The sequence below is a fragment of the Arvicanthis niloticus genome, chromosome 23 (assembly GCF_011762505.2).
Source record: "Arvicanthis niloticus isolate mArvNil1 chromosome 23, mArvNil1.pat.X, whole genome shotgun sequence".
NCBI lineage: Eukaryota > Metazoa > Chordata > Mammalia > Rodentia > Muridae > Arvicanthis > Arvicanthis niloticus.
Genome location: NC_133430.1, coordinates 40,907,780 through 40,916,537, shown reverse-complemented (window position 1 = coordinate 40,916,537; position 8,758 = coordinate 40,907,780).

Sequence of the window (8,758 nt, the reverse complement as noted above, 5' to 3'; positions counted from 1 at the left end):
CACCTCCGGCTTTCCTGGACAATGTGCTGCCTTTTCTTCCTCCTTGAAAATGGTGTGGTCAGGCCAATAGAGCTGATCACTGAAAATAAGGAAGGTGATGAGTAGGGCTTCGGGTAAGAGTAAATAAGAACCAGGACTCCATTTCCCATTTTCCTCCTCTGATGCCTCTGTGTCTGAAGAATTCAGGAAATGCCAACATCTGTCCAAGCACAGAGCCTACATCTGCAGCCTTATTATAAACAGGAAAATAAATAAGCACTGGGAAATTCTACAGTCTATGATGTCTTCTGCTGACAAACATCTGGATTTGCTTTAGGAGTGGAAAAAGAAAAAAGGAGAACACTTTCCAACCTTGTCTGCGTTTAAAGATCACCTGAGTAGTTCATAAAAATATTCTCAAAGTTTAGGCCTGGCACAGAACAGATAATTCTAATTCCTGATGGTGAGACACAGACATAAATCCTTTATAATCTTCCCTAGGTGATTCCAGTGAACTTCAAGGTTGAGGATGCCCATCTAAGGCGATGCTTCACTCTGTGAGGAACCCTAGGATTTGAACAATGCATCAAGATTTCCTTCAGCTCCTAAGGATCTGGTCTTTGGTTGCACCAGTTGAACAAGCTCAACACTTAGTCTTCCCATACTCACAGCTACAAAGCACCTCAGTGGAGAACCCACAGTCATTCAGACTCATGCACGAAAACTCAAAGCCTCCTAACTCAACTCTATCGTTCAGTCCTAGCTGCCAGTGCCTTCAGCTCTCTACAATGGGCTTCCTCCACCCTTCCCTCACTCATCACACTGAAGTTCTCTTAGCTCCTCCCACTATGGCTTTCACTCTCTCACCTTCCTGTTGCAGAATGTGACTCAGAAACATCACACTGCCAATCCTTTGTTTTTTCCTCCCTTCTTTTCTTTTATGTGACTGAGAAGCCCTGAGTTCTGACCCTCTAACACTCTTCTGGATGGTTCCCTTGTACCTCTGCGAGAACGCCACTTTACTGTCTATCTCCTCAGCCTCTCCTTGACATTTACTGCCCCCCCCCCCCAGCTTCTGTATCACTAGCTTTCTCTCTTTCCTAAAACCTTGCTGGTGATCACTCTCAGCAGAGTACGCAGTAGAAAACGCACTTTTCTTGTGTCCTGGTCTCTCTTAACCCCTACTGCAGCATTCCCTGAAATGTCTCCACCGCATGGCTAATTGTTTTATATGTCAAAACCCAGTGAGGAGATTTCCACACTATACCTGCCTCTGGCAGTTGGCCCCTTTACCACTCTTCCCCTTCAGAAGTGTTCTCCCCATTTGACCTGACCAGTTTTAAATATTGTATGACTCTAATACTTTACCAAACCTACCTGCATCAGAATCCCCCTGCCTGTAAACTGGGAATAATGCCTACATTCTATGGTTAATATAATATTTATATGCAACAATTGTTAGTCTGGAGAATGATAAGGGATAAAGTATCAGATACTTAACACCACCAAACCGGGTACTTAATACATCTAGCAGAAATTACTAGAGTAACCTGACTGTCAGAGCAAATAAATATAAATTAATAAGTAGCAAGGTCTGGGGGCAAAGGTCCTCTCTCTCTACGGATGAACATTTACCTTCTCGTTCCCACAGGGATTTTTATACCACAGGATAAATAACTGTAGCCTGTGTTGGAAATGTTTTACATTCTGACTGTTCTCAGGGGCACAGTATTTTTTATTTTATTTATTTGGTTTTTTGAGTCAGGGTTTCATTCACTCTGTAGACTAGGCTGGCCTCAAACTCAGAAATCCACCTGCCTCTGCCTCCCAAGTGCTGGAATTAAAGGTGTGCGCCATCACCACCTGGCTGTTTTTAATATTCTTAGCTATTTGCTTTTTTCTTTCTTCTTGTTAAAGGGTCAAGGAGCCCCCCTACCGAGGACAGGGAGTTTAATGGACACTTAAGATAAATATGTTCAAGTCTAAGACAAGAGGGCTCAACATGGTCCCAGAAGTCCACTCTCAACAAATGCAAAATACACATGACAACTTATCACTATTATTTATATTAAAATAGCACAGGGAACAACTTTATATCCAGGCTTATAAAATAGAAAATTCTGTTTTATATGGCTAAATCTTTCTTACAAATTTTCCACAAATTAATTTTTCAGAAAAACCAGACCAAAATTGTCAATTGGTCATCTGTGATCCTTCTTCATCCCATTTGCTGGGACTATTGGCACACTTTGCTGTATGTGTGTTAGTGTGCTGCGTGGCAGAGATTGTTCTTCCTAACCCTGATACTAGAGACACAAGTCTTCACAAATTCGCAAGTGTCTAAATCTTTATGTGTAGAGCTCCTGACTACAGTATAGATAACCCACTGCACCTAAGTACTAGCTGGATTTCTCCATATGGCAGTTCCACAGGGATCCCCAGTTCAGCCTACCCAAAATAAATGAATCATCTTACAGCCCACACAAACTTTCCTGCAGGTATTTCCATCCCAGGAGTGAGGGGTGCCTCCTCCACCCACTCCGTAATCCAAATCAGTGACTTCTGTGCATCCCTCACCTCCCAAAGCTCTCCAGACAATGCCCACTTCTCACCTCCTCCACTGACACTGCTTAAGCAGGACCCATAATCTTTCACTTGGACTCTTGCAACCACCTTCTACATGTTCTTCCTGCTTCCCACCATCCTCCAGGACAACTCCAAGATCCATTTCTACTCATTCTTCACCCTACTCTGGAGCTATCACCATAAGTCTTTCTCCTTCATGGATTCACATATCTGCAAATCCCCATTGCTTAAATACATCCAAGATTCTCTTTGGCTTTGGGTGACAACCCAAAAGCCTCTCCAAGTCTTTTCTCATCCTTCTGTTCCTGACACATGCTTGCCCATCTATCCAGTCTCAGCTCTTAAGATTCCACTCAAAACATGTCTTCACTCTTCCTTCTTATACTTAACATGCTAGTGTTCACACACACACACACAAAACAGACAAAACACACACACACACACACACACAACACCTTCCCATAGATCTGCCACATTTCTTCAGCTCTTAGGCTAGGTGTCTTCAAGGTTTCTTGTACTATCCAAGACTTGGCAAAAAAATAATAAAAATAAAAACAAACAAAAAAAAACCTCTATCCATCTACTCTTAGAGCTACCCTGTGATTTCTCTATTGCAGCATTTCTTCCTGTTGATGAGGAGGAGATAGCTGAAAAACTTGTAGCTCTTCCCAGAAATGATCTTTCCCCTGTGGAAAAGAAGCCATCTGGAGCAGGCGATAGCTAAACTCAGGATAGCACTAAGAGAACAGAAAATGGGGCTGGATTTTAGCCTCTGTTTTGTTACCTTCAAGGGGAAGACGAAGAAGGAGATTTCCAAGCTGATAAAAAAAACAGAAAAGATAAAAGGTCAAACTGTAAAGATGGGAAGGTTGCAGTGAGAACAGTTTGAACTTAACAAAACAAAATGGGAAGGAACGAAAGAGAGAGGACAGGGGCCTCATCTGGCTCATTCAGGAGCGCTAGGCACTATTCTGTAGACAATGAAAGGCCTGCTTCAGGTAAGGAAGTGATGTAGCGTTATAAAAGAAATCAATGCCTAAGTGAGAAACATGATGCCTGGGGAAAGAAAAGTCCAGCATTGGAAGAGCTGGGTACTGTACCCTTTGCAGGTGCAGAGCCAATGTTTCAAAAACATGATTGTCAACCTTCCTTATTTACTATCCACTTGTGAGCATCATCTCCTGTGTGCCACTCCTCATCTCTTCTTCAGCTTTGAGGTTGAAACCTAGAACACAGAAGGAAACTTGATGATAACACAATCAAAATGTTCTTATTTAATAAGCCATGTCCATCTCACCAGGCACTGGAGATGTTCTAAGTACTTCAAAGCATTTCTCATTTCAACACAATAAAGTGAGATTCAGTTTAATTCAACAAATGTTTATTGTTCAATGGGTACTCACAGTACATACTTAAACTATCTCCACTGAACCAAAAAATGAAAAACTGAGCGCATAAAGTATCTGACAGAGAGTCACAAAGCTGGGCGAGACATAGCCAGGACTAGGTTGCCCACAGATTTTGTTTCTGAACCCAAATTCTTAGCCATTTTGAGCAAGATAAAATGTGAAGAAGTATTGAATATCTTATGTATTACTTTGAAAAATTGTTGTGTTTTCTGTGATATGCATATTTTAATCAGAATTTTATCAAAAATTTAAATACAGCATGGGTAAATATACATTCATTCTCTTGAGAAGCATCCATCAGATACTTATGTATAATACCACTGTCCAGAGTCATCACTTTGAATTTAGCTATCCCAATGCAAAAAGAAGTTTCTCTAGTGTTGTATTAGCTGTTTTAACTGTAAGAAGAACCAGAAGTAATTTATAAAAAAAGAAAGAAAGAATAAAGAAAGAGAAAGGAAAGAAAAAGAGTTTCTTTTGGCAGACAATTGCAGGGTTTGAATCCAGGATGAATAAGCCCATTGGTTTTGGACCTGTAGCAAGGCAGTAGACTGTAGTAGCAGAGCTGTTCATCATGTGGAGAAAAAAGAGAAAGAAGAGGCTGGAGATCTAGGATCCCCCTGCCCTCCTCACCATTAAGGAGTAGAAGACCTCCCCATAGGTCACATCAATTAAAGTTGCCACCACCTCCCAAGAGTGCCAGTCCATAAGCTGTACACAGGGGCCTTTGGAAGGAAGGCATTCCAGACTCAAACTACAACAATTCCCAACAACTTAATATTAGTTCAGAGAAAAACCTTGGCTTTGGTCAGTGCTCTGGTCAATACCTGAATCAAGAATGGTTTTCCTGAGACAAAGACCATCACAGAAAAAAAATCACAAATGATCAAAATTCTGAAAGCAAGTGATGATATGGTAGCCATCCCCAGCTGATACATCTAGACCATAACTCCTACACCTAAGTCTCAGGGAAAATCTTGGAAGATGGAGCTTCAGAAATAATGTAAGTGTCAGAAAAGCAGAAAGTCTGTTGTGAGATTCTATGTGCTTAAATTGCCAGGCAAGCTACACCCATGTAGTCTTAACCACATGACTGCATAAATAAGACCTGAAGAAGAATGATGACAATAAACATGTTGATACAGAAGGAAGACTCAAGGGTCCCCAACCCTAGACAAAATCTAGAGGCAACTAAGATGAGAAATACTCTTTCCCAAAGAGATTCCCAAATGGTTATCTAATACCGAGTGGTCATTCCTGAAATCACACACACACACACACACACACACACACACACACACCATTTTAGGGACTGAGAACATTATATTTATGTATTTAGGAATGAGTGGGAAGTGCAATAACAAAGGAAAAGAGGTCATGAAATTGAGAGAGAGAGCAAGGGGGTGGGGTACGTGGGAAGGGTTAAGTGGGGAAAGAAAGAGGAAATTATTCGATTAAAGAATATATTAATACAGGGCTGGAGAGATGGCTCAGAGGTTAAGAGTGCTGGCTGCTCTTCAAGAGATCCTGAGTTCAGTTCCCAGTAACCACATGATGGCTCACAACCATCTGTAATAAGATCTGGTGCCCTTTTCCAGCATGCAGGCAGAACAATGTAATACACACACACATACCACATACACACACACACACACACACACACACACACACAAAGAAAGAATAGCTACTCTGGAGGCCCAGTGCTGTAACTGGCCTGGTCTGGACCTACATTGCACATTCTGTCTTGACTGCTAGGCAAGATCATATTTGGTAGTCTCAGTGACTTTAGACACAGGCAAGTTCCCTAAAAGGAAGAACGAGTTGCACTCCTGAGCTGTCTATCAGCAGGGACTCAGTGAATGACAAGAACCATCCATTACTGTAGGGACTCAATGATAAGAACAGTTTGTCAGTAAGGAATCAGCTAATGACAGCTACTGAGACCTCTGCTATTTGTTTTTAAAGTTAGAAAACTAAGAAGAGAAGCAGTTTACTCACGCTGGTGTGCTAGATGAAATAATCCTGAATGCATTTAAATCTTCTCTTTTCTAAGGCCATGGTAGAATTCCAGCCAACAGCTGTCCATGCACTCCCAAGAATTCACTAAGCTTCTAAGCCAACCACTGCAGACCCTCCTCAGTTTACCCCCACCTTCTGTGTCACTAATGTCCTGTCCTAAATAAAATCCATTTTCTATAACCTGAATTTCAGTAGACTAGCTAGAGCAACCATGTTCAAAGATCAAACTCTAAGAACAAATCGTAAAGCACCAACACTGTCCAGGAGGAAGGAAGAAACACAGGGTCTTTGTCATGCTTCACTGGATGCACAAAAAGTATCCAGGGGTCTGGGGACATGAGCTCCAGAGAGCAGCTTTCAACTTCCAGAAAAGTTCCATAGTGAAATTCCAGTCGTAACCTTGAAGCAAAGTAAATTGTACATTTAAAAAGTCATCCCAAAGAAGATTTTTATCACAAAAGACCATTATGCTGCATTCCATTTGCAGTAAAAAGCCCTGTTATAGCTTTAAAATTGGTCCAAAATGTCTCCCACTGCAAGAACATCCTTTGCATCTGAATGTGATGGAGACTGGCCATAACACACACCACATTTGAGAGAAATAAAGCCAGCGTCTTCTGTGACTGTAGGAGTCTTCAGGACAAAAGAAATTCCACTTCCAAAAGGATGCACACAAGAATAGGTAGCTCAGGGCTGGCAGATGACTCAGAGGGTAAAGGCAGCTGCCTTTGAAAGCCTGACAGCTGGAGTTTGAGTCCCACCTCCCATGGTGAGAGAAAAGGACCCATTTCCAAACGTTGTCTTCAGCCTCTCACATGCATATCATGGCATGGACACACATACACGCAATTGTTTTAAGTAGATCAAAGAGTCTTGGGTGTATAAACAAAAGTCAGAGAAAAGGTTTTGTTTAAAGTATGTGTATGATCCTAAAAGAAAATAAATATTTAGAAAGTTAGAGAAGTCAGTGATGTCATGTCAGGAGAGAAAGAACAATCTGAAATAGTCTACAAGACTTCTGGTCTATGCCAGAATTTGCTAGTTGTGTGGGAGAAAGTTCACCATGCTTCAGGAGCTGTAAGGTAGTGAGGCAGGATAAGAGGAGGAGAGTGGGATGCAAAGTGATGCCGAGACCTAAGTGGCAGAGCATTAGGGATTTGTAGACCAAGCCAGGAGTCAGAAATTATCCTCAAAGCCAATGTCTGGGCAGAGTACAAGATGGACAGAGGAGACAGAGAGAAAAGGACAAACTAGGGATGCATCTTAGAAATAAAATCATCAAAGTCTCTGACAGAATCAAAATCAGTGTGGAAAGTGATAGCAAGGTAGATCCGTGGATTTCACTTGCCCACTCTCCTCTCCTGACTTCAGCACCAGGATGAACAATGTCACTACGGGCTGACATTAGAAAGAGCAACTAGTGAAAGTCACGTTCCAGCAGAGACACCGAGAACTGGGTTTAGGATATCTTGAATTTGATATGGCCAAGGCAGTTTGGTGTTTGAGTCTAGAAGTCAACAGAGAGGCAGATTGGTGTGTCTCAAAGAAGAAAATTCTACATTATCCATATCTATAGTCTCAGTTCCACAGCTGCCTACATGTATGACAGAGTGCATGACTCCAACCATATTTAGCAAATGAAAGTTATTGGTAGAAAATAAGAAAAATGAGACAACCATAACAAAGAGATCAAATCTTCATGGAGTGTTTTATATTAGAAAGGCAAAAAGAAACAATCCAAACTATTCATTAGTAGAGGCTGAGCTAAGTATGTAAAATGTAATTCAACTACTTGAAATCACTAATACAAATCTACATTTATTTTAATTTCGAATATGAAAATATAGCTACAGTAATTCATATTAGAAAAGCATATTACTATTTTTGCATGGTCCATAGAATGATCAATGGTATATTTTGGGGGTTTGGGGTGAATAAAGTTATTAATCATAGAGCAAGCCAGTTTAAAGAATAAATAGGAAAAGATAGGTAGGCCAGTAGGTGGGTAGGTAGATAGATAATAGATGGATAGATACATAGATAGATAGATAGATACATACATACATACATACATACATACATACATACATAGATTGATAGAGATTAGATAGACAAATAGATATAGATTAAAAGAGATTAGGTAGATTAGAGATTATATAAATGGATGGATGGATGGATAGATGGATAGATAGATAGATAGATAGATAGAAGATAAAAGATAGATAGATAGATAGATAGATAGATAGATAGATAGATAGAGCAAAACATTATCAAAGCAGGTGGTCAAAATGTCCAGCAGAAATTTATTGGGGAAACCCCTGTAAGGCAACCAGCTAGAATCCAGATAGAGTCCCAGGCAGAACAGTGTCCCTTAAGATGAGACTTCTAAGTCAAAACCAGATAGATGTAATGTGATTAAAACTCAGCATTCACAACATCCAGTAGAAACAGACGAGGGAGGTCGGGATAGTACATTGGAGTTCCCAGTTGAGCTTTCTCTCCATGGAGGAGCGTCCCATGGCTGCTCTTTGTGCTTTGCTTTCCCAGTCCAGGCACTTTTATACTGTAGGGTAGACAATAGTACCATCTGGTGGACTACTTTGCCTTCTAGCTGTTCCTCAAGGAACAATGCTTTTACTCTTAAGCTGTTTAATGCTCTCCTCCCAGTCACAGATTCTGGGAGGAGGAAGTAGCCTCAGACAAGTTGCCTTGGGGGACACTTTGAAATAAATATGCTTGAATCTGCAATAGGGAGGCCAAACTCC